The sequence below is a fragment of the Hypanus sabinus genome, chromosome 18, assembly GCF_030144855.1.
Source record: "Hypanus sabinus isolate sHypSab1 chromosome 18, sHypSab1.hap1, whole genome shotgun sequence".
Classification (NCBI taxonomy): domain Eukaryota; kingdom Metazoa; phylum Chordata; class Chondrichthyes; order Myliobatiformes; family Dasyatidae; genus Hypanus; species Hypanus sabinus.
The window spans coordinates 47,190,232-47,217,550 of record NC_082723.1 but is presented as its reverse complement, the minus strand read 5'-3'; the positions used below and the strand labels follow the sequence as shown (position 1 = coordinate 47,217,550).

The 27,319-nt window shown below is 41.1% G+C and overlaps 1 long non-coding RNA gene across 1 annotated transcript in view; it reads left to right on the top strand.

Moving 5' to 3' along the window:
* The first annotated feature begins 280 nt into the window (after positions 1–280).
* LOC132377513 (uncharacterized) overlaps positions 281–27,319 on the top strand; it is a 125,196-nt gene continuing 98,157 nt past the window's right edge. Inside the window, exon 1 of the long non-coding RNA XR_009506666.1 lies at positions 281–331. This is a non-coding gene — a long non-coding RNA (uncharacterized LOC132377513). The remainder of the gene's footprint in view (positions 332–27,319) is intronic.

Genomic DNA, 27,319 nt, shown 5'->3' with positions numbered 1-27,319 from the left:
CAAATCAAAATCCAATCATTATCATTCAGACCATACATGGATACAGCTGAATGAGACAGTATCTTTGGGGCCAAGATGCAAGTAACATAGTTCAAAATATCAAGCAAAGAAGCATATTAACTCAAAAAAAACCTGATATAATCCCAGACCCTGAGCAACAATGCTCAGCAATCAATGGTACAGTGTTTCAGCTGTGTAAGTCGCACACAATCCAACCTGTCATTGCACCACTTGAACACGGGATGGCAGCACTGATGGGAGAAGCCAGGCCCCAGGCAAGCTCAACCATGCTGTAGCACTTCTACATCTCTCACCTGGTCTGCAGCAGCAGGTAAGCCTGAGGCTTGAGGTCTAATTCTTACTACAGCTGAGGTTTTGGCAGATGGAGTTTAATGCTGATAAGTGTGAGGTGCTACATTTTGGTAGGAATAATCCAAATAGGACATACATGGTAAATGGTAGGGCATTGAAGAATGCAGTAGAACAGAGTGATCTAGGAATAATGGTGCATAGTTCCCTGAAGGTGGAATCTCATGTGGATAGGGTGGTGAAGAAAGCTTTTGGTATGTTGGCCTTTATAAATCAGAGCATTGAGTATAGGAGTTGGGATGTAATGTTAAAATTGTACAAGGCATTGGTGAGGCCGAACTTGGAGTATTGTGTACAGTTCTGTTCACCGAATTATAGGAAAGATGTCAACAAAATAGAGAGAGTACAGAGAAGATTTACCAGAATGTTAACTGGGTTTCAGCACCTAAGTTACAAGGAAAGATTGAACAAGTTAGGTCTTTATTCTTTGGAGCGTAGAAGGTCGAGTGAGGACTTGACAGAGGTATTTAAAATTATGAGGGGATAGATAGAGTTGACGTGGATAGGCTTTTTCCATTGAGAGTAGGGGAGATTCAAACAAGAGGACATGAGTTGAGACTTAGGGGGCAAATTTAAAGGTAAGATGGGGGGAATTTCTTTACTCAGAGAGTGGTAGCTGTGTGGAATGAGCTTTCAGTAGAAGTGGTAGAGGCAGGTTTGGTATTGTCATTTAAAGCAAAATTGGATAGGTATATGGACAGGAAAGGAATGGAGGGTTATGGGCTGAGTACGGGCCAGTGGGACTAGGTGAGAGTAAGCATTCGGCACAGACTAGAAGGGCCGAGATGGCCTGTTTCCTTGCTGTAATTGTTGTATGGTTACATAGATCCCATGTCCGCTGTCCTTCCATCGGACAAGGTTAATAGGCCTGCAGTGATTTACATTATCACTGTCCAAAAGAGTCTTGTGATTGCAGGTGAAATGTCTGGGACAATCTCCTGTGGTTGTACTGCACTAACTCCGATGCTTCCAGGTAGCAGGCAGCCACACGGTCTGTAGCCTGGTTAGCTCCTCCAAACCCAAACCAGCTCCTCCAACATCTCAACTGGCTCCTTCAGCATTCTGACCTTTGACTCCTTGGCCAGCTCCACCGCTGACAGTAATTTTCTCTGCACATTAAGTGTTTGACGGTCTTATTTTGTTAACATGGGTTCTTTTTTTAGCTTTGTGGCTGCTTGTAAGAAGACTAATTTCAAGGTTGTATGACATCCATACTTTGTTAATAAAAGTACTTTGAACATTGAACTGTGAAATACTGGAAGTACTGAGCAACATCTCTTGCAGTCTGATGACCTTTCATCAGAACATCAGCACTGCTTTAATGTTTGGGAAGGTCTGTTGTTCCAGGTACAACAGTGTTTGGGACCAAAATATTGAAGATCATTGAGAGTCTTTGTTCCTGTGTTCATAAGGTTGCCTAGCTTGTTATCTTCTGCACTCTGGTTGATCTTTCATTGATCCTGTTTTAGTTACTATTCTCTAGATTTGCTGAGTATGCCCACAGGAAAATGAACCTCAGGGCTGTGTTTGATGAAAATATATGTACTTTGATAATAAAATTTACTTTGAACTTTAGAGTAGGAAGGAGAAAGGAATCAATGTTACAAAGAGGGGTTGGCAAACTTGGATGTGTTTTCTAGATCATACATGGGCAAAGACAAGGAGAGGGTTTGGAAGGTGATGCACTGTTCAAGTACTCACCAGTCCTCTGGGATCTAACCTCTCTCTAAACTCTGAGAGGAACGGCAAAGATGCAGTGCTGTGTCCCTAGTGAGCTCAGGTAGTTTTCTTGTCTTTGGAAGATGCAGCATTGTGTTAACGGTGACAAAGGGGGTGGTCACCTTTATCCCAGTGTACTTATTTAGCCATCGCTATTTTCTGCAATATTTTCTGGGACTGTGTCTTTTCTCTTATTATGTATCTGGGTTTGGAATTACATAAAATATAAAATGGATCCATTCATTTTAGGAGATATTAAGATATGCAGAAGGACCTGGAGATAGAACAGCATTGGAGCAGAGGAGGAGTCAAGAAGTACACAATTAATATTGTCTTATTTTCTGAACATCTGTTTCCATCTTTCTGCTGTCCAGTCTTGGAACAGTTTTACCAAATAGAGAGAAAATCCAGAAAGACTTTAATATGCATAAAAAGTAGTTGCATACTTCATCTAAAATGGTCATCAACCACCTGATATTTGTGTTCCTTCTCAGAGGCCAATGCGCTGAGAGGCTAAGTTCTTAATAGATTAGTAAAGGTAAACATGTTGACAAATAAGTGCAATTCTTCATTAAGATAAATGTTTAATTGAGGGGCAAGATTTATTTGCCAGTCTTTATCCTCCACTTGTTCCCTGAGACAACAGACAGACAATTTGTTTTCTAAAGTTACCCTGACCAGGTGTCTATTCCTCATGTGTAGGCGTCACTGTGGGTAATTTGCATTCCTAACACAGGCACGTAAACTGTAGTCATTATGGCTAAGTAAATTGGGGTGGGGAATGTCCTTGTGTTTTATTTTAATAATTCTTTCTTATCAGGTTATGGATAGTTTTATTTATTTATTGAGATACAGTGTGCAATTGGCCTTTCCTGCCCTTCAACCGGCTAGCAACCCCTGACTTAATCCTAGCTTAATCACAGGGACAATTTACAGTGATCAATTAACCTACCAGCCATGGGAGGACTATGGGAGGAAACTGGCACTTCTAGAGGAAACCCAGATGGTCACAGGGGAACGTACAATCTCCTTACGGTCAACCATGGGAAATAAACCTAGGTCGCTGGTCAGGCTAATCACTATGCTACAATGCACCATCCTATTCCATATACTCACAACATTCTGCGTGAATGCCCTTCATGTCCTTTTAAGTCTTTCTTCTTTCACATTAAACTCATTTTAAATATTTCCTCTTGCACTTTAATGTCAGAAGTACTATACTTAAATGTTAGAAAAGCTATATTTATTGTCCTAAAATAATGTGGATGCTTTACAGAAAATAACTAAATCATGTTTGTCTTCTGGGCATCATCAGCAAGACTATTATTATTGCTCATCCTTTTAATCCTTGCTAGTGGTGAACTACTCTCCAGAACTTAAGCAGTCCTGGCAACCAAAATCCTATTATGGAGTTACAGACAAAAGAGTTATACAGCATAGAAATAGGCCCTTTAATGAAAGTCGCCTACACCAAACAACTTGCTATCTGAGCTAGTCCTAGTGTCCTGCCTTCAGCCCATATTGCTCTAAACCTTTCCTATCCACAATGCTGCCCAAAAGTATTTTAAATGTCATAATTGTACCTGTCTCAACTATTAGCTTTATCAAGCTATTGCATATACTGACAACAATCTGTGTGGAAACATTGCCCTACACATCCCTTTGAAATCTTTCCTCTTTTACAATAAACCCTCTTCCTTCTTTCTCTTTAAATCTTCCCTCTTCCTCTTTAAACTTGAATTCTCTAGTTTTGCAATACCTTATCCTGGGGAAAAGACATTGGCTGTTCAATCTATCTACGCCTCTCAAGATTTTATAAATCTCTTTCAGGTAAGCCCTCAAGAAAAAGAGTTCCTGGGCTATCCAGCATGTCTTTTTAATCTACTAATCCTGGTAACAGCCTTATAAATCTTTTTCTTTCCCCAACCCCTCCAGTTTAAAGATAACTAATTGTTAATCCAACTCCAGTGAGGGGGACGGACCTCAGTATCCTAGTATCCCAAATCAGAGTATTGTGTGACTTGAGGGATGACTACCAAAGGCAGTGATCTCATGCACCTTCTGCCTTTGTCCTTGTCTCAGGCTAGAAGTCTTAGGTGTGAAAGGTAGTGGTGCAACAACAGTGGTGCATTTTGTAGACAGTACCCATTGCACTCCTTTAGTAAAAGGAATGAATGCTTACAGTGATTACTGTGATGTCAATCAAGTTTATTGCTTTGCTTGGACTCTCCAAACTGTTGCGATTGATGGGCATTTAGTAAAGAAATCTAGAATTTAAACAGCAACAATGAAGGTATGCACAGCAAGGTTTTATGCAACAGTAAAAAATGAGACTGTCTCAGTATTCCAGTGGCTGATGCTGTTAGGTGGACTACCTCCTCATTAGACTCCAAATGAGCTACACACTCAGATTTAATTCTTTGAAATAGCTATTTTACATAAATGTCCACATTCGAAAAGTTAATTGAATTCATATGTCAAGTTTGGGGGAGATGAAATATCAAATCCATTTACGCTAAATAATATCTGGCTGTTCTCAATCTTGTGAGGTCTTTATATTGTGTGCATGGAAAACGCCTTTGCTCTTTACCTCTGAGATATTTTGTTGGAATGAGTGATGCCTAAAATAAGCTGTGCATAATTTTCAATTTTATTCCAATGTGTTTCTTGAAGTGCAATTTATGAGGAAACTGGGCAAAGAAATAAGAAAACAGTTGGTAACTAAGAAACAGCATGTCTGGATCACCCAACTTTGTTACCATCACTTCACCCGTAAAGCTATAATGGACAAGCACATGGTTTAATATTGTGCTTCACAGACTGATATGTTCTGCATGCAGATATTTGACAAACAGAATGATTGTCTACAAATCCAATTAAGTCTTAAATTCACTGCAGGTTAGTAATTAAAACAGCTCAGTGCTGTGCTTTCTATAGATTTTTCTTCAAGCCTTTGATTCAGTTCTCAGAAAAACATCGAGTCTAACTGTTCATTTGGCTAAGCTCATCCACGGTTGGAATGCAGATCTAAACCTTTGACTCCTCTGGATGCACTATTCGAATAGACTGGCCTCTCCTGCCCTAAGCTTCCATCATTCAAAATGTTCTCCCTTTGTCTTAACTTGCACCGATCCTATAGTTATATGTAGGAAAACAGATAAAAGTAACTCACTTTATCTTTGTTCTTCAGCCTCCCACAGAGCTATCCAGTTGCACTCCATATTCCTCAGCCAAACTGCTCAATACTTTTATCTCTCTTTGAGTAAAGGTCAATCTACAGAACATAATTTAATTTTATCCCTTCATTCCTCTTATTTTAAATTAGACTGGAAGATTAGTTTTCTTTACCTAGAATATTTAAGAGTTAAAAACTTCAATAACTATCCTTGTATCCTCATTGCACATATTGAACTATTCCATCTCCTTGTGTCTCAGTCCATTCTAAGCCAAAATTAGTCATGTAACATGCTGAGCTTCTCCCATGTTCACACTCGCAAGAAACTTGACATCACATATCAACTATTCTTACAGTTCTGAAGCATTTCTCTTTGTGTTGTGTCCATAGCAACGACAGAATATCATCCTGATATGTCTTGCTAGAACCTTCATGTTTGTGTTACAGAAAATGCGTAATCATGATTAGAGAGCAGGACAGAGAACTGCTTTGATTTATCTGTTTGTATTAAAGATGACAAAAATGACCAAAACAATTAAACCTCCTTCATCCTGCAGCATTTGCAAATGCATCCAAGGGTAACTTTGGTTTGGATTTTGCATATTAAGTAAAATCTTAAGTTCAGCTGGTAAGAATAAATGAATAAACAATATATGAGATGTTGTTCATTTTGACATAAGAATGTTGTCTTAATTTTTTAAATTGAAATAGTAGAAGTAAGTTTGTGATCTTTTCTGCAAGCCCATCAATCATCCTGATCACAAAACTAGATCTAAAGAGGTGGTCTGGTTTGAAAGTTATAATAGTTATAATTGCATTCAGGAGAATGGTAACTGAAAGAACAAACCTTTAGGTTCTTACTCTTAATTGAGTTCACATGCTATTCTGTAATTTGTTTTCCTCGACTACAAGACATGCTGATGCCTGTTTGAGGGCACATTTTGAGTTCTTTGAATGGTAAGGCTGTAATACAATATTCCATATTGCACTTCAAGATGGCTCAACAATGAAAAAGTCTAAAGCAAATGAGTTAGTTAAAATAAATGCTCAGTAGAACAATCAGCAAATTCAGGGAGAGAAACTGTTCAGCTTCAACATCATTGATCTTTCATTAGGAATCCAGTTTCAGTGTAATTGGCTAGGTTGATCAGACCCAAAAGGCCCAAACAATTTGAGTGTCCAGGAGATGTGGTAATAAGTGTAGAAGCACAACAAAATAACTTAAGCCTAACTTATTATCATAAATAAGAAAACAAATTAACCACACTAAATACTAGGTTGTAAATTGCACCAATTTCAGAGCTCTTGATTCTTAGTCTCCACTTGATTGTTGCTGTCATTGGAGGAATTAATTGTCACTGTTGTCAGAGGAACTGAAAATTCTGACTCATGAAATCACCCTGCCCTGGGTCCATTCTCGGCACTAATTGATCACAATTCTCTGTCTAGGTGAAGTCCCAGGAACGGTACCTCAATAAAAAAGATGTTCAATCTACTAGCCGAGTGGGACACAGGCAGACAGACAAACTATTTGATCTTTGTTCTCATGCCACTAACTCAGCCTGGTTTCTTTCATTCAAACACCCATGTGTTCGTTGACAGACATCCTGATGCCAATGGTGTCTTGGGGGTAGGAAGGACTCCAGCCTCTATCAGCAAGCATTAGACATTAACAATCCTACAGTGCTTAACTTGTACAGACACCTTGACATGAGCTACCAAAGAATTAAAGTGTCATTTGTTCAGACTTTCAAACAATATTTTACACCAAATTTAATACACCACAGCACATTCAGTATTGCTTGTTTTACAAAACTTTACCTCCAGCCACTGTCCAATTTATGAAGTTACATTGTAAATAGTAGTTAATTTTGCCCTAATCCTATTGTACACTATTTTGTTAATTTGTGAGTTTGAATTAAGTGTGGGGGTGGATGCTGCAGCCTAGCAGTGATGTTCTCAATTCTGTACCTTTAAAATTACTGAGGATCTTTTCAAACAGCTGAATTTCTTATGCCTCCTGATGAATTGAGGTGCTGGTAACATGGCGTTGACATGGTCTGAAACCCTGATGAAAGCAAACATCTCCTCCTCCCTCCTCATCAGCTTTGCTCTACCCACTCCATACTCCAGCAGCTTCCTTTGTTCAGACAACTGAGGGATGCAAAACTGATTGACAGTAAGAGCAAGCAGTTAGCGATGAATTACTCAATATGATTCCTGTTTCTCAGATACAGACTGGGTTTAATTTACAGGAGAGTGAAAATTTTCGAAGAATTTAATAAGGGTAGTTAAATATAACCTTTGCATTTGAAATCCATTCCAATTACCTTCATTAGAATCTTGGTTCCTGTACTTTTCTTTGTTATTTTAATGCATAAAGTTTCCACTATCCTTCTAATTTTACTTGTGCACATTAGACTAGGGTATGGTTGAAATGGTAACTCAGAGACAACCAGAAAAATATGAGAATGGCATTAATGATCGTAAGGATATTCAACTGAACCCTTTAAGAAAATGGACTGAATACTGGAGTGCTCTACCATGCAATGCATTAGATATATTGCTGCAAACAAGTTTCTCATTCCATATCCTAACCACCTGATCTGTTACAGATGGTTTTCCTTGTATACCTCTTGTTCTTTTTGCACGTCATTTTCATTGGATATCTTTTATATACCTTCAGCTGCTTGTTAGCTCTAGTTAAGATCTCAAACAGCTATCCGTGATCCCCCTGCAATCTTCTCAGTTTAAGGAAAACAACTCCAGCTTTTCAACTCTATCCATGCAACTAAAGTCCATCATCTTTGGATCCATGAACTTCTGCACTGTCTCCAAACCTTTCACATTTATTCTTAGCTCTGGTGCCCTAAACCAAAAACAGTACTCCAGTTATAGCCAAACAAGTCTTCATCAAAGTTGCAGTACTGAGTACTTTTGCACATCTGTTGTTTGTCTGTCTTTGTGTGTAGCGTTTCTTTGATGCTACTGAATTGCTTTCTGCAAATGCCAGCAAGAAAAATATAATCTCAAATTAGCATATGGAGACAAATTTGTATCTCAATCATAAATTTACTTTCAACTTTGAATGTTGAGAAGCAATCCCCCGAAAGGAGTGCTGTTTATTTTCATTGAACTTTGTTTCAATGATCTGCAAAACAATTCCATCCGATATTTATCCATTTACAAGCATCACAAGACAAAACAGATCATGTGGGAACCTAATGCATAAAATTGGCTCCTATGTGGCAAGAATTAATTCATTTGCTATAAAGTACCTTAAGATGCAAAAGATGCAATAAAAATGCTCATCTAGTTTGCAGGTTGAAGAATGATTCAAATGTGGCACCTAAAATTACTGGGGTTAGTGGAATAAAACATGCTGTTCATGGGGGAGGGGGGGTGGATATCATGAACAAGAAAGCATAATCTTAAAATTAAGGCTAAACCACTTATTTATTTAATGAGATACAGTGCAAAATAGGTCCTTTTGATCCTTCGAGCAATGCTGTGCAGCAATCACCCCTCCCCCCGCCTGATTTAATCTGAGCATAATCAGGGGAAAATTTAGAATGACTAACCCACCAGCCGGCATGTGGTGTTTGGACTGAAGGAGAAAATTTGAGCACTTGGAGGAAATCCACACGGTCACGGGGAAAACATACATGCTCCTTAAAGGCAGCAACGGGAATTAAACCCTGGTCTCCAGTAATGTAAAGTGTTATACTAAGCATTATGCTACCGTACCACATTAAGGAATGAGGGGAATCGGAGTTCTCTAAACGCATATCACATATATTTCCTTATCTTCCGTTTGTCACTTGTGTGTCTATTCCATGACATTGTGTTTATGTTCTTGAAGCAAATCTTCAAGAGTATAAGGGTGCCGTGGTAACACAGTGGTTAGGGGAAAGCTATTGGTGTGTCAAAGTTCAGATTTCATTTCAATTGACAACTCCATGGCTATACTGAATGAAGTCAACTGGGTTGTAAACAGTCAGTGCAGCAGATGGATCCCCAACTCAGCAGTGAACCAGTTGACCAGGCGAAGCAAGAGCCATGTGTGGAGAGCCAAGGGTAATCCAAGATGATGAGTCGAGTGTTGGATGAGTTGATTAGGAGGAATTCAGGTAGACTCACAGTGCTCTTCGATGCCCATGTGGACAGGCCTTGTGTATGCTTTGACCATCCCGAATGCTAAAGGAGATCCATCAATGATGGAGAAGGGGTGTGAGAAAGGACAAGTAGGGAGTCCAAGTGCACACCCAGAGTCTGATCCAGAAAGTTGCCTACGGCATGGAAATCCACCGTAGCCTCCTCTGCATAGAGCCATCAGGGTGTGGAAGAGAACAGAAAGAGTGACTAAGGTTATGGTGCTGGAACAAGGGGTCAGAGAAGCTTACCAGAAAGAAGCCCCCTCCTGTTCTGGAGACGTTTCCAAACAGGGTCCTGTAGCCTGAAATGGTTCTGGGAATGGAACCCGGGTTCCGGCTGGTGATCTGGAAGATTATTTCTATAAGACGCTTATCAACAAGGAGGGTCAGAATGATGAGACTTTCGAGGTTGGTGGGCATCTTCCAGGTAAACAGCTCATCTGTCAAGCACGCGGAGAGGTTGTGATAGTAATGGGCTAGCAGCGCTTCTGCAGTGAGTGTCTTGAATTTCACAGTGTAATCTAGCACTGAGCATAAGCCTTAGTGCAGATCCTCCTCATCACTCCAACTGACTCCAAAATGTGTCACAATATACTTAAAGCCCATCAGTGAAGGTAAATCTTAATTGTTGGTTTTATCCTTGCCCTGTCTTTTATCCAATGGTCTAACATTTGCAATTCACTAATCATCAGGTACCGCCCCTTCACCTGCAGATACTGTTACTAAGATGGGTAGTTTTAATGGGTAGTTTTTACAGCTGCCCAGAGAACAGTACCACCATTTGCTGTTGACACAACTAAGATAGATGGACACAATTACAGGAAAGCTAGCTACCATTTAAGGGGAATAGATATAGAAAGATATTATTATGAGCTTAGAATGGTGTGCAGCATAAATATTGGAACAAATTAATCAGGTCAATAATTCAATTTTCTTTGTAGATTTGAAAAATAGGTTATTATTTGATACTATTATAGAGATGACTGACTTGTTAAGGCCATTGAATATACTCTGCTTTATTTCTTTTTGAAATGTATATGTCCAAAATTGATGCTTAAATCCCTTTAACTAATCTAATAAGCCTCCTGATAAAATGCTGGAAGCCCCAAGTGTGCTGTTGAGGTGTACTTAGTGTCAGCATGGCAGTGAACAGCAGCTGGTTAACGTTCCCTATGCATGCTGGGTAATCAGTCTCTGAAGTACAAAAAGCACAACAAGGTCAAAGGGAACATCTTCAGATAAGTCACTAAAATTGGGTACACCATGGTGCATTGTTGTCTCTCAGAGCTGAAAATTACTCGTAACATTTTTCTACCAAAAATGAATTTCAAACAAAATTGCAAAAAAGGAGCCATTAAAATGAAAAACATACAGTAAGTGTAAAGATCACAGCATGATTTGAAATAACAAACAACTGAAGTTTTAACATAGAATACCTGAAACAAAAAATGGTGTCTGCAAATTTATTAAAGTACTCAGGACAGTAATATGAAGTTATGTAAGTGTTCATCACTCTCCTTCTAAAACACAGACCCCTTGGTTAATGGTAGCGCTTCAAGACATGAAAAAGTTTGGGAACCCCTGATTTAGAGAATGGCACTCTGGCTGAATTGCGGACAGCTATAAAGGGTAAAATGAAAAAATAGATACAGTAGAATGGCTTAAAAGTAGTATACGCTGAAATGATACTTGTTTCCACTGCTTGGTTGCTATAACACCTTTAATAGTAGAATGGTTTCAAGAATGAATCTCCTCCCCAAAGGTTATAAGTTCACTCTCCCTTCAAAGCAAGCTGTCAAATCTGTCAGTAAGTCTCTTAAATTCATGTACCAGGAGTCTATTATTTAGTAGCAACTCCATTTGATTTGCTAACACCCTTCAGGGAAGGACAGCCAACCTTCTGGCCTAACCTGACTTTTGAACACACATTGTTGTTGACACTTATTGTCGCTGGGTGTCACAGGCCAATTGTCGGTCAATACTATTTGCTCCATCATTGATTCAGTTTAATGGGTTCCATATAGTTTACAAAAGATAAAATGCTGGGACATAGAAATGCCAGTGCACATCAATGGGTGGCCTTGATGATTGTGAAATAGTAAGTTAGGGTCCCATCTGGTGTGGAGAATGCCGCTCAGAATTTGGTGCTGTTGGATGAGTGCTGCACTTTCTTATGATTGAATATGTACTGCCCAAAACTGAGGTCAGTTTTGAAGTCAGGGAAGTGGGAGAGAAAACCCAGAGCCATTGACATTTAATAAAAGTGAGGGGCAAGAAAATGTTAGTGAAAACCAGAATTGATGCAGAGAAAAGGTATAGGGTGAAAGGTAGGATTGGGCACTGAGCTGGGAGAATAAAATCAGGACCTGATCAGAGAGAGAGAGAAAGAGGCAGTAATTAGGTAAGTAGCCAGAGACAGGAGCAAGGAAGATGAAGACACCACCATTGTGTGCCTTGGAGCCTTAAGTTATAGCAGCAAAATTAGGCACTTTGGCTCATCGAGCCTGCTCCACTATTTCATCAAGGCTAATCCATTCTCCTTTTCAGCTCCAATCTCCTGACTTTTCCCGTATCCCTTCTTGCCCAGACTAATCAAGGATCTATCAGCCTCTGCCTTAAATATATCCAATGACTTAGCCTCCACCACCAGCTGTGACAATGAATTTCACATATTCACCACTCAATGGCTGAAGAAATTCCTCCTCATGTATGTAATAAAAGGACGTCCCTCAGTTCTGAGGCTGTGTCTTCTGGTCTTAGACTCTCTCACCAGAGGAAACATCCTCTTCACATCCACACTTGGTTATTTGGAGGTTGGAGTGACTGACTGAGGATCAAGAGGATCATGTGAGAGACAAGAGAGTTGTTGAAGTGAATGGATTTCAGTTTTGTGATGTTTGTGAGGTGATCAAATATAAAAAAAAGTATGAGACTAAAAGAAAAAAAATGTTGGCCCCACAAAACCCAACAATGGTTGTTTCCAAGTTAACATGATCTAAATTTACCCTACAATACTCCAAACAGTAGTTTGAACAAATGATGTTATTCTGCACATGACTCTACAGGGAAATTGCTTCCTATCCACAATAGTGAATTCCTAACAAAATGTGCCCTCTTGTTATTTTCATTCTGATTAAAAGTGGACACAGTCACTCTCCACTTCTGATATTGGGTAAATTGACACCATACATAATTCCACCAATTCAGCTTTGATCCTGACCTCACGTACTCGAGTTTGTAGATTTTTCTGATACTTCACTATCGTCCTACATCCCAAACTTTTGCTGGTTAGTAGGTTAGATGGTCACTGTCAATTGCCCCTAGTATTGGTGGTAGAATCTGTGGCTAGTTGAGGCGACAGGGAAAATAAGAGGAGAGGAAGGTTTGCTCTAAGTAGAAGCATGGAATTGATAGACTGAAATGGTCTCCCACTAAGTATCGAGTTGGATCAGTACTAAACTCCCTGACAGATTTGTTTACATTACTTTTACTCATCAAGATGCTAATTTGACCATTGGGTTGGAGTCCTGTATGTGTATGATTATTTTCTAATTTAGAACAATGAGCACCTGCAACTAGGCAGATAGAAATGAAAATAAAATTATTATGAATATAATTTTATCAGCTTTATCTGTTAACTCTTGTCTCTCACCAAAAAACATTACCTGAGCTGCTTTCAACATTTGGGATATAATCTCAGATTCCCAACACCTGCTGTATTTAGCTTTTAAAATACAATAATCTGCCTACGAAGTTCAGAATAAAAATGTTGGCTAAAGCTACCTAGAATTCTACAGAAAGGTTTAATTAGCTGTGAGTGTATTAATGGAAGATTGCCCCCAGTGCTTCTTGCACTCACCTTTAATTTGTGGAATATTATGTTGGGAAATCCTTTAACATCAGTCAGCAGAGCATTTCCATGGTAATAGTTCACTTAACAGCTGAACAGACCTACATTCTCTTTAATTACAGCTGTAATGCCGATTATCCTTTTTCCATTTGACAAAATCGCATCTGCTTCGCAATAAGCTAACAAGCAGTTAAAAGCCACAGACCATGCAGATGATTTGGAAGAAAATCTCTGTTGGGAATATGACTTTCTGGTGTGCCTTGTGATGGATTAAGCTGCACAGATGTGAAGTAAGCGTAGTTCAGAGCTATTTCGGCTTTGATTCTGGATGAATCTGGTGGCACATGGAATCAAAAAAGCGGCTCTATTTTCCAGGCACACAAACACAGGCAGAGTCTCAACAAAACTTCTCATGTCAAGTTCACTGCAGTGATTAATTCTGCTTGTTTAATTGCTGTCAAGCTCAAATTCTGATGTACTTAATTATGCTATCATTTGCAAACTCCTGTTCAACTGTTTATAAAATGATTCAGTTTAACACAATCTACTTACTAAGCCTTCTATTGATCTCATTTGCCACCATATTGATATCATTCTTTAGCTGCGTTGCTGTTGGTTGGCCAGCTGTTTCTTTAACAGTATAATGTATGCAATGTTTTATAATGCCCATGACTCCTGAAGGTTGTTATGGCCAGGGGGTGGTAGTGAGATAAGCTCCCACTACCAATTAAGAGCTCACTTCTCAAATAGCCTCTGACAACTAAGTCCATCTCCTGGCCTTCAAAAGTGGATCAGTTTCTACGAACATAATAGACAAATGGGTGTTATTGGCACCTTAAAACCAGTTGCTTGGGGCAGATGAGCCTCATCCACTATGGTTGGCAGCTCATCTAGGAGAAAGAAAATTCTGATCTCAAGCCTTCACTTCCACGTGGCGATACCAATTCATAGGGAAGGCTTTGGGAGTAAATTCTGAGGAAAAATATGAAGCTGGAGCCCTTAAAGCAGTACAATGTTGAGTTCAATGCTGACGGGCAACTCCTGTGACACCACCGGTGCCAAACTATATTGGTCTGTGTTGTTCCTTTGGATTCATCAGCTGCCCTGGCTTGCATATCATGTAAACACAAAGTACACTGCAGATGCTGGGGTCAAAGCAACATGTACAAACATGCTGGAGGAACTCAGCAGGTTGGGCAGCATCCGTGGAAACGCTGACTTCTTGCATAACATGTAGACAGCTGATTGACCCTGACCAGTGGAGGCCCTTAATAATGAACATATGCTCTGTTGTAACTTTATTAGATACACCTTTACACCAGCTTGTTAATGCAAATATCTAACCAGCCAATCACGTGGCAGCAGCTCTCTACATACAAGCATGCAGACATGGTGAAGATGAGGGTGGCCTCATTTGGGCTTTAAAGGACGCAATGGACTGACACATCAGAATGGGATTGGAAACCAGAATTAAAATGTTTGGCCACCGGGAAGTCCCACTTGTGATGGATGGTACAGAGGTGCTCGATGAAGTGGTCCATCAGTTTATGACGAGGTCTCACCAATGTAGAAGAGGCTGCATCGGAAGCACCGGACACAGTAGATGACCCCCAACAGATTCACAGGTGATGTGTTGCTTTAACCTGGGAGGAGGTGTATATGCAGGTGTAGCAGTTAGGCTGCTTGCAAGGATAAATATACCTAGAGCAAGACTAGTGGTGCAGGACGCATCGACAAGGGAATCACAGAGGGAGCAATCCCTGTGGAAAGCAGGGTTGGGGGGAGGTAAAGGCATGTTTAGTGGTAGACTCCCTTTGGAGATGGCAGAAATTGTGGAGGATGATGTGTTGGATTCTGAGGCTGATGAGGTGGTAGGTAAGGACAAGAGCAACTCTATCTCTATCGTGACAGCGGGAAGATGGGGTGGAGCACAGACGTACGGGAAATGGATGAGATGTGGGTGAGGGAAGCATCAATAAGAGAGAGAGGGATGTGGCATTTTTAAAGGAGGAGGACATATCTGATGTCCTGGAATGGAAAGCTGCACTTGGAGAACAGATGCAGTGGAGTCAAAGAAACTGAGAAGAGGGAATAACATTTTTATAGGAGATAGGGTGAGAAAAGGTATAGTCAAGGTAACTATGGGAATCAGTAGGTTTATAGATAGATAGATAGATACTTTATTCATCCCCAAGGGGAAATTCAACATTTTTCCAGTGTCCCATACACTTATTGTAGCAAAACTAATTACATACAGTATTTAACTCAGTATAAATATGATATGCATTTAAAATCACCCTCCCAAAAAGCATTAATAAATAGCTTTTAAAAAGTTCTTAATAGTTTACTAAAGTGCATTGAGTGGTAACTTAAGCTCAGTCCTAACCCCGGCACTTTAACATGTCTTGCCCCTGGTGGTTGAATTGTAGGGCCGAATGGCGTTGAGGAGTAATGATCTCTTCATCCTGTCTGAGGAGCATTGCATTGACAGCAACCTGCTGCTGAAGCTGCTTCTCTGTCTCTGGATGGTGCTGTGCAGAGGATGTTCAGGGTTTTCCATGATTGACCGTAGCCTACTCAGCGCCCTCCGCTCTGCCACCAATGGCATACTCTCCAGTTCTGTGCCCACGACAGAGCCCGCCTTCCTTACCAGCTTATTAAGACGTGAGGCGATGTCGATTGGAAGTTTATCTCCAGAGAAGGAGACAGAGAGATCAAAAAAAGGGGAGGGAGGTGTCAGAGATGGTCCAAGTGAATTTAAGGGCAGGGTGGAACTTAGAGGCAAAATTTGATGAAATTGACGAGCTCAGCATGGGTGCTGCACCAATTCAGTCATCAATGTAGCGGAGGAAGAGTTGGGGGGTATAACCAGGGATAGATTCGAACATAGGCTGCTCTAAAAAGAGGCAGGCAGAGCTTGGGCCAATGTGAGTGTGCATGGCTACCCCTGGGGTTTGGAGAAAGTGGGAGGAATCAAAGGAAAAATTGTTCAGGATGTGGACCAGTTCTGCCAGATGGAGGAGCGTGTTGGTGAAGGAAGATTGGTTGTTTCTTCTGCCGAGAAAAAAGAAAACTTTATATTTAACCCCTCTGCACTTCACCAGCTGAAAACTACAACATCTTGTACAGCCATTTATTGAATCTAAATGGACAAATTTAACAAAGTTTATTCAATTTTATAATTTTAAGAAATACTGTTTTTTTATTTAAACAAACCTCCCAGAATAAATTCATTTTGTTTAACTTTTACATTTCTTAATTATCTGAATGACTTCAATGGTTTTATATTTTTCTGATAATCAGAGGCTTGTAGAAATATTTGAAAAAGCCTTTAATATCACAAGCTATAAAAAAGGTCATCAAGAGGGATGTGGGGCCCAGGCTCTGGATCCATCAGCTGAAGAATTCAACTCCCTTCAGCATAGAAAAGTAACCATCTTAATTACTCTTCATGTCAAGAATATAGATCAACCCACCCACAATTCTTGCTGGTGCATGGTCTTGAATGATACCTCCTGTTGTGGCTGTCCCACATTTTATGGATGTACGAGCAGTCGCACACTCCATTGGTTAATAACTAATTGACTCTCACTGCCCAGTCACATGCATGAAGTGAGATCATTAGAAAAGCAGGCAGCATTCAAGACTATGTACCAGCAAAAATTGCTAGTGAGTTGATTTGTATTCTTGTCATGAAAAATAATTAAGAATGCTATTTTTCTATGTTAAATAGAGTTGCGGACTTTAAATCGGTTTTCGGCTCTATAATGAATTTCTTGCCTATCTTGAAAAAAGTTGAAGTTAACTAATTGTACTAATCATGATTATTTTTAAAATACCAGATATCTGGTCAGAGAAATAATTCTGTTCATGTAGAGCACTGGATTTACATTATTTTAAGTTGCAAAAGCACTGCACAGTTAGAAATAGGAAAACGTTCAGTAATTTTCTACTTGTTGCTGGTAATAGTGAGATGTGAAACAATACCAACTATTACATACTTAAGTATAGACATTTACCAAGCCATTTGAATGACTGTATGTTCTATTAAGTCCCAGCAGAACTAATTTAAGAAAGGTGAACTTAAATTCAATTTTCTCTTCTTTTGGAACAGTCCTCAGAGAGAATGGAATGACATGACTGTGAACTGATGTGATGAGAAGTTTTCGTAATCACCAAATCTTAGGGGAAGAGAAGCCTTTCTCTCCCAGCCCTTTACCACTGTGAAAACTCCGGGGACCTTTGGATCCTAAGTTGGATCAGTTTCTGCTGGAAACAGCAGATATTAAATCACTCCTAATGATGCTATCAATAAAAATGGAAAATATAATACCTTGATGAATTAACCAGTGGATAGTAAATGGATGGTGTTGAAATTATAATCTAGTAATTAGATAAGATACTTTTGATATCATGAGCTGTGAAGGAGTTTTATGGATGTCATCAAAAGCACATGACTGACTTATTATTGTTAAATCAAATCCTGCTGTCAGTTGTTTGCAGTTTGGATATTACGGTATATTTAAACTCCTCACCAAGCACCACACTCACCCCACAACATGAAGCTTACACATACATTCTAAACTGAGATGTTTAGATATCGTAAAAAAAATTGGCTTTCTACATCACACTCTCAATGCCACTTAAAAACCTTTCAGAATTCTGTTGTATGTAGTTACCTTCAACCTAGTCCTTACTGACAGGTATTAGCACTCTGCCTCCAAATACTGCAACTTAAAAATTCGTATCATGAGAACATATTCTTCCATAAATATCCTACCCTATTTGTGTAACTTCAGTTCCAATAACATCACAAAATAAGAATGGGAATAAACCATCCTGGTTTTCAACTTGACAATATTATCATGGTGGATCTTCTCCGGGACTCAACTCCTCTTCTGCACCAGGTCCACCCACCTCTCAGTTTCATGATCTTTCAAAAATTGATTTTCCTGTTCTTTAATTTCCTCCAGTATTTCATCCTCCACAACCCTCTGAAATGGAGAATTCAATAGATTTACCACTTTCTGCCTGTAGAAATCCTTATGCATCATTGTTTCAAAATGACCTTATTTCCTTACTTTGTAATGGTGTCACCTTAAGTGTAGCTACCACACTAGTGGAGATATCTCAGGTCCCCTTTAGGAACAGCTACCCACACTCAAATATTTGCATTCTCTAAACATTACTATGAAAACTCCATTAATCTGGCACATATGGGACTTTGGTGGGGCCATTCGAGAAGATTTTTCAGTCTGTCAATATAATAGTTCATTAATATAGCTTATTCTTATAAAAGATGTTACATAGTTATATTTCAGTAAATCCCCTGAAGTTCAAGGTAGTGTGAGAAGTAGAACATGGCAAGTTTCAGGGGGAAGTAGCCATAGATTCAGGTGAGTTTAAAGGCAGAATGAGAACTCTAGTCCAGGTGAATGAAAGGATGCATGGAAACCAAGACCCGGATGAATGGGGAATGCTGGAACCAAGACCCCAGTAAATGGTCAGGGAGAACTGGAACCCAAGTCTTACTATATTGATCTTGTCATGGAGTTTGGAATTCTTTCCATGACTCTTGCTGCTTCGATCTCTTCTTTCAAGACTTGCCTAAAGTCTGTCCACACTTCATGCTACTGATGATAATATACCCAAGGATCATCACCTTGTTGTGGTGGGGAGGATTGTCAGTTCCTGAGATCCCTTGAGCAAGACCATGCTGAGTTTATCTCCTGGTAGGATCACTCTGGTGGTAAGGACAAGGGGAAAATTCTAAATAAAGAGCAATCCAACCAAGATCTCAACAATGGATGGACCCAGCGGAAGGTGAAGACATATTACAATGTTTCTTGAAGGGTTCCCCCTCACCTTGCATTCATTCCATGTCACTGGACTCTGACCTTACACTATTCAAGACCACGTTAGCTGTCCATGCATCAGCTTCCCCACTTTACACAAAGTCACGCAAAGGCATTCTCCATTATAGGAATGAGTCATCTGGAGAATATTGTGCATAACTTTAGCAGTTGTACTATCAATAATAATATCACCTCATTTGGGATATTGGCAACTTTTGTCAGAACATTGCTTTCATCATCATCATCATCATCATTGTGCGCTCAGTTGTATGACATAGACAATCATGGTCTCATGACCATGACTGATCTTGGCAAATTTTTCTACTTAACTGCCTTCCTCTGGATGGTGTCGTTACAAGATGGATGACCCCAGCCATTATCAATTCTTTTCAGAGTTTGTCTGTCAGGTGTCAATGGTTGCATAACCAGGATCTGTGATGTGCACCAGCTACTCATACGACCGTCTACCACTTGATCACATGGCTTCACATGTTCCTGATCAGGGCGGGGCATAGGGGTTGGCTAAGCAGGTGCTACACCTCACCCAAGTGTGACATGAGGGCTAGTGGAGGGAAGGAGCACCTTATACCTCCTTTGGTAGAGATGCATCTCCACCCCGCCACCTAATTGGCTTAGCTATAAAATAAATAGGGTAGCAGTGGAGGGATATTATTCTGACTAAAGCTGCTCTACAAGGATCAGTGCTAAATGATTTGGAAATGACAGGAGTGAACTGATTAGTAAGTTTATGTGAATAAATGTGAAGTTATCCACTTTGGAAGCAGGAACAAGAGGGCAGAGTATTGTCTGAACGGTGTCTAGTTAGGTAAGGGAGAAATGCAAAGAGACCTAGGAGTCCTAGTTCACCAGTCAATGAAGGTGAATGAGCAAGTGCAACAGGCAGTGAAGAGGGCAAATGGAATGTTGGCCTTTGTTACAAGGGGAATTGAATACAAGAGCAAGGATGTCCTTTTGCATTTGTACAGGGCCCTGGTGAGACCACACTGTAGCGCCTCATTTCCTAGCGTATCCGAACCGACTCACAATTAGATAGCCTACGGGGGTTTGCGAGCACAGAGCTTTGGAGCCTCTTCGCCATGGGGGGCCGGTTGACAGAGGCTTAAAAGTGAGGCTGAAGTTTTCGAATAAAGTTTTTCCTTCGACTGCAGTTACCGACTCCGTGTCGTAATTTTAGCGCTGCGTGTAGCACACCGCTACAATTGGTGACCCCGACGGTCCAAACGATTTTTGGACCAGAAATGACCGACGCCGCCTCTGTTCATGCGGTTTCGTTGAAACTGCCGGGTTTCAGGACACAGCTGCCCAGGTCGCGGAGTTCGTACAGTCGCCCCCGGCAGAAGGCAAGTACACGGAATTCAAAGCCCTGCTCCTCAGGACTTTCGGACTCTCACGGCGCGAGCGGGCTGCCCGTTTACTGCACCTGGATGGCTTGGGCGACAGACCTCCATCGGCTTTAATGAATGAGATGTTGTCTCTGGCCGAGGGACACACAGGCCTCATGTTTGAGCAGGCATTCCTGGAGCAGCTGCCCGAGGACATACGCCTGCTGCTGTCCGACGCGGATTTCAGTGACCCCCGGAAGGTGGCAGCCCGGGCGGACTTGCTGTGGAACGCCAAAAAGGTGAGCGGGGCGTCCATCGCACAGATCTCCCAGCCACGCTCCCGGCAGCAAACCAGTCCAGGCCCGGCCGCAGAGCCCACTAACCCCCGGCCCAATGACCACTGGTGCTTCTACCACCAGCGGTGGGGCGCAGAAGCCCGCCGTTGCCGCCCGCCCTGCAAGTTCCCGGGAAACGCCAGGGCCAGCCGCCGCTGATGGCTACGGCGGCTGGCCATCGGGATAGCCTCCTGTCTGTGTGGGATAGAAGGTCGGGACGCCAGTTTTTGGTCGATACTGGGGCTGAGATCAGCGTTTTACCTCCGACGAGTTACGACACCTGCAGCAGGGCACCGGGTCCCCCCCTGAGGGCCGTGAATGGCAGCACAGTAAGGACCTATGGCACCCGTCAGGTGCAGCTACTGTTCGGCCCCAGCCAGTTCACGTGGGACTTCACACTGGCCGCCGTAGCCCAACCGCTTCTGGGTGCGGATTTTTTGCGAGCTCACAGCCTGCTGGTTGACCTGCCCAGGAAGAGACTGGTACACGCCGAGACCTTTCAGACGTTCTCCCTGGGCGCGGCCCAGTTGCCAGCCCCTCACCTCGGCTCCATCACGCTGTCCGACAACGACTTCACCAGGGTCCTGGCGGAGTTCCCATCGGTTCTGGCACCGCAGTTCACAGCAGCCATGCCCAGGCACGGCGTACAGCACCACATCCCGACACAGGGACCACCCCTCCATGCCCGTGCTCGGCGGCTTCCCCCGGACAAGCTCCGACTGGCGAAGGAGGAGGTTTTCACGGTGGACCGCCTCAAGCCGGCCCATGTGGACCTGGCGCAACCGGCCGAGTTTCCGGCGCCTCGGCGCAGAGGCCGACCTCCCAAGCAGGTTCTGGCCCAGGCTGTGGACATTGGGGGGTGTATCGCCGGTTCTGGGGGGGGGTTATGTAGCGCCTCATTTCCTAGCGTATCCGAACCGACTCACAATTAGATAGCCTACGGGGGTTTGCGAGCACAGAGCTTTGGAGCCTCTTCGCCATGGGGGGCCGGTTGACAGAGGCTTAAAAGTGAGGCTGAAGTTTTCGAATAAAGTTTTTCCTTCGACTGCAGTTACCGACTCCGTGTCGTAATTTTAGCGCTGCGTGTAGCACACCGCTACAACACCTGGAATATTATGTACAGTTTTGGTCTCCAGGTTTAAGGAAGGACATTCTGGCAATTGAGGAAGTGCAGCGTAGATTCACTAGGTTGATTCCTGGGATGGCAGGGCTGTCTTACGCAGAGAGATTGGAGAGATTGGGCTTGTACACGCTGGAATTGAGGAGATTGAGAGGGGATCTGATTGAAACGTTTAAGATAATTAAAGGATTTGATAGGATTGAGGCAGGAAATATGTTCCAGATGTTGGGAGAGTCCAGTACCAGAGGGCATGGATTGAGAATAAGAGGTCAGTTATTTAAAACAGAGTTGAGGAAGAGCTTCTTCTCCCAGAGAGTTGTGGAGGTGTGGAATGCACTGCCTCGGAAGATGGTGGAGGCCAATTCTCTGGATGCTTTCAAGAAGGAGCTGGATAGATATCTGATGGATAGGGGAATCAAGGGATATGGGGACAAGGCAGGGACTGGGTATTGATAGTGAATGATCAGACATGATCTCAGAATGGCGGTGCAGACTCGAGGGGCCGAATGGTCTACTTCTGCACCTATTGTCTATTGTTTACAGAAGACACAAAAAAAAATTGGCAGGGTTGTGAGTGGTGTAGAGGATTGTGAAAAGATACAGCAGGACATAGACCAGTTGGAAATATGGACAGAGAGATGGCAAATGGAATTTAATCTGGGCAGGTGTGAGATGTTGCACTTTGGGTTGTCAATTGTAAGACTAAAGTGCACAGGAAATGGTGGGGCCATTAGAAGCATTGATCCGTGGGCCAATCTTGGGGTGCAGGCCCCTAGCTCTGTGAAAGTGGCATTAGAAATAGATAGGGTGGTAAATAGGGTATATGGCATGTTTTCTTTCATTGGTTGGAATGCCGAGCACAGAAGCAGGGAAGTCATATTGCAGCAGCTCAACAAAGCTTTGGATAGGCCACATTGGAATACTTGTACAATTTCAGTTTAGCTCACCATAGGGAAGCTGTGGAGTCTTTGGAGAGGGTTGCAGAGATGTTCACCAGGATATTGCCTAGATGAGAGGGTATTAGCTGTAAGTAAACCTGGGCAAACTTATATCTTTTTCTGTAGAGAGTTGGAGGCTGAGGGGCAACTTGGTAGAAGTTTATGAAATTATGAGAGACATAAATAAGGCACTTTTTACAGTTTGTAAATGTCAAGTGCTGGAGCACATAATATTAAAAGAAGAGTTGGAAAGTTAGAAGAAAATTTACATGGCAATTATTTTGCACAGAAGATGCAAGTGCCTGGAATGCACTGCCAGGGGAAGTGGTGGAAGAAGATAGGCTAGTAACGTTTAAAAGGCATTTAGATGTAACAAGCAGGGAATAGACCATTAGAACAGATGTCATAGGTGCAGGATTAGGCAATTTAGCCCTTTGAGTCTACTCCATCATTCCTTCATAGATGATTTATTATCCCTTTCATCTGCCCTTCTCCCTGTAACCTTTGACACAATTACTAATCTAGAAACTATCACCCTCTACTTTAAATACATCCAGTGACCTGGCCTTCCCAGCCATCTGTGGCAATGAATTCTTTGTTCAAAAGGGACATCCTTGAGAGAATATAGACGTGCAGGCAGATGGAGATTGATGTCATGGTGACACAAACAATATGGGTCAAAAGGCCTGTTCCTGTCTTATAATCTTTTATTTTTGTACCGTGCTCCACATACTCTGGTGGCATGAAGTGTGTATCTAAATGTTTTAGCTACCTTAACTTTAGTGAAGCGGGAAGAATCAACCACAAACCTATTGCTCCTCACTCATATTATCAGATAATTAGCATACTAAAAAGATGGCTATGGAGGCTAAGTCAGCGGGTAAATGTAAATTAAAGGGAACAGACAGAAGAATGAGGTTGGGGGGAAAATAAATCAGCCATGACTCAATGGGCTGAATGGCCCAATTTCCTCCTATGTCTTATAATCTTTTGGTCTTATGTTTCCTCATCAGTCTGAATCATTAAAAAAAATCAGCAAGGCCAATGGAAATCTTGACACTTTTTTTTTACCAATTGGTGGATGTTATTTGAAGAAATGTTGCTCCTTGCTCATATTGCAATTCTGTTGCAAAACTAGCCAAAACTAGATGAAAGGCTAGTTTTGTACCAAATCCCTTTACAAAAAAAAACAGGAAAAAAAGTGCATCTCTGCACAAACTGACAACTTTTAACGGGTATGCAATATGCATGAAACCGAACAGATCTTGTTTTCCTTTCTTCCTCTTGTAGGGATGAATTTGTGATGTAACTACACAAGCAGCCAGCCTTTCTGTGAATTTGCATCCATGCGACTTGACAGTTCGTGCATCTCTGCTCTGATGGTGGAGTGATAGTTACTGAAAAATACATATTGTCAAGCAGGCCGAGCAAGGCAAAGTTACTTTTCAAATTCTGGGATTATCACTGTCACTAGATTGAGCAGCTCACTGTCAGAGTTGGACATTGATATTACTGGAGCAATAGTCTTTTGTACTGCTTGCAAGCTGCACCTGAAATCAAATGACTGTCTGCACCAGACAACAAATCTGGCATTTCCCCTTTAAATCCTTCAGTCCTTGAGGCCATCTTTCTGGACTGTCACTATGAGTGTAAAGTCCACGAAGAAGGGGATGGCATGATAACATAGTAATAGCGCAATTCCTGTTGCTGTCTATGAGGAGTTAGTATATTCTTCCCATGATTGCTTGTTTTTCCTCCAGCTGCTTCCGTGTCCTCCAAAGGCGTACAGTTAGGGTGAATGAGTTTTGGGCATGCTATGTTGGCGCCTGAAATGTGGCTACACTTGTAGACAGTCCCCAGCACTTTGCAAAACAATGACACATTTTACTGCATGTTTTGATGTACATGTGACCAACAAAGCTAATCTTAAAAAAAGTTTACTTCACGATTAGCATTGGATTCCACTGGATCCTTTTAGTGTGATTCTGCTGTCTTTGAGAGAGCCTTGTAGTAAGATCCTACAAAGAAAACAACAACTTTTGCCTGATGTTAACTGATGTTAACTAATCTATGCACAAGTACACCATTCCTCATAAAATTAATTAGGATCTTTGCTGAAAGCAAGCAAAAAAACCTGAAATTCTTATCAGGGGACTAGCTAGTTTGACAATAGTATGCACAAATAACAGCAGTGGAGGACTGTTGGCTCAATGTATGGGCAAGGGCTCCTTTCCAAGTCCATCACATCTCACAACTTTGCAACTTCAGCATCCCGGATATAGCCAATGTTGTCCAGTTACGGATAATTATTTTCTGTATGAGCTCCCCCATTGTTTCTGGAGAATTTGTTCCTCTCCATTGAGGCTGCATGACCTGCTTGATTTCCTCCCAGTTTGTTGTGTGTGTAATATTGCAGCCACTTGACTCGAAAAATGAATGTAAATCTTAGAACACTATTCAACTCTTACGTCTTTCTGGGAGATGATCAGTACATTATTCAATCTATCCATTTTTGTTTTGTAGCCCTCAATGCACTTTAGTGAAAATGTTTCAATATTAGTTTCAAAACTCCCCATAGAAGTTCTCTTCTATAGATTCATGAAGCAAGGAAGTTTCATCTAGGCAAAGAAATATTTCCGTAAAGATTGACTTTAATAATAAGTTTATGTCTCCTTGCTTACAGATCTGACCAACAGAAAGTATTCAACTTATCAACCATTTTAGTAACATCATTTCTTAATCTTTGGTGTTTAAAGGAATACAAGCCCAGCCTGTACATATTTATTTCCGTTTTTTAAATATTTTTATTTCTGTTATCATTCTGGATGTTCATTGTGAATCCATTGAGGTCAATATGAATTCCTAATTTTCATTTTCCCAAAAAAATGTACAGCATCAATCTAGGAATTATAAAGAAAACAATATACAGATGTGAGAGATTAGTAATTTTAAAAAGGTCTGAAGGTCTGTTGCAGGACAGTTATAATTTCAAATGCATCACACTTATGGCCAAACATCCAGGATCCATTTAGAGTCAAATTATCACACAGCCTAAATAAAGGTGACTAGGCCCAACTTGTGCTTGCCTGTATGTCTGAATTGGTGACTGGGAATGTTAAAAAAGTGCTCTTTCATCAAAAATCTGAATTTTGCAGACATTATTTCTTCCTTGTGAATTGGGTATATTTCTAGTCATTGCACAATCACATATTACGTGGAAAAACTGGTTTCCTCAAAGCTTGGCATTAAGAGCAATTCTACCGTACATTCAGTGTATGACATGAACCACATCTGTATCCTTTACCTATTTTATTTCCAAAAGTATTTTATTTCCAGATGTTCTGTTTGTGTTGTAGAATTCTGCAAATATTGGGATATTAACTCTCACAGTGCTGACTGACGTAAATTGTGTATTTGAAATGTTCTATTTATAATGTATTGGTTTCTAATTTTCACATGTACCAAGATGCAGTGAAAATCTTGCATACAGATCAAATCATTACACAGCGCATTGAGGTAGAAGCAATGACATTACTGAATAAAGTATATTAGCTATGTGTTTGTGCATGGCCAAGTGGTTAAGATGTTGGACTAGTGATCTGAAGGTCGCTAGTTCGAGCCTCAGTGTGTTGTGTCCTTGAGGCACTTAATCACACATTGCTCTGCGGCAACACTGGTGCCAAGCTGTATCAGCCCTTTCCTTGGACAACTGCTGGTCTCCCATACAACCCTGCCCAGAGACTAACAGATGCCTATTTATATCAGCTATAGAGAGTGCAGAACAAGTCCATAATTAGATAGGTTGTGAGGACTACAGGCTATCCATTCAAGAATTCCATTCAAGAGATAACTGATAACAGCAGCTGTCCTTCATACAGTTATCCTTTGGTATTAGTATTTATATTGAAAAGAAATAGCAAGATATTTCATTGGGCATGATTTGATAAAACAAAAAAAATATTTTTTAAATTAAAAAGTAAATCATAATTTGATAATGCACAAAACATATTAACACAGTTGTGAAGGAATCAATAGGAGAATTACAAAACTTGGAATCTTACCAGCTGAAGGAGCTTCCAGAAAAATGTCAGAGAGAACAAATGTTGGTGAGTCTCGGATTCTTATGTTAGCTAGAACAGGCAAAAAGGAAGAGTGATACGAGTCCATGCTACTCTGGTTGCTGGGGATGTTAACAACTCAGAGGAGCTTGAAAGAAAGGAAATAAAGTGATTGAAACATGAGGGTGATCAGTTAAACTTAAGGTTCGGGAAGCTTGGAATTGTAATGAACTAGGAAGGGCAGTAGAAAAGTTTCACAGCATCATTACTGATGGGCATAATGAATCATAGGTTGTAAAGAACAGCAAGCCAGATACTGGGAGGTTGTTGGAACAGTAGGTCCAAATGATAGAAGATATAAATGAAGATATTGGTGAAAAAAGACTAAATCAAGCAGGTTGAT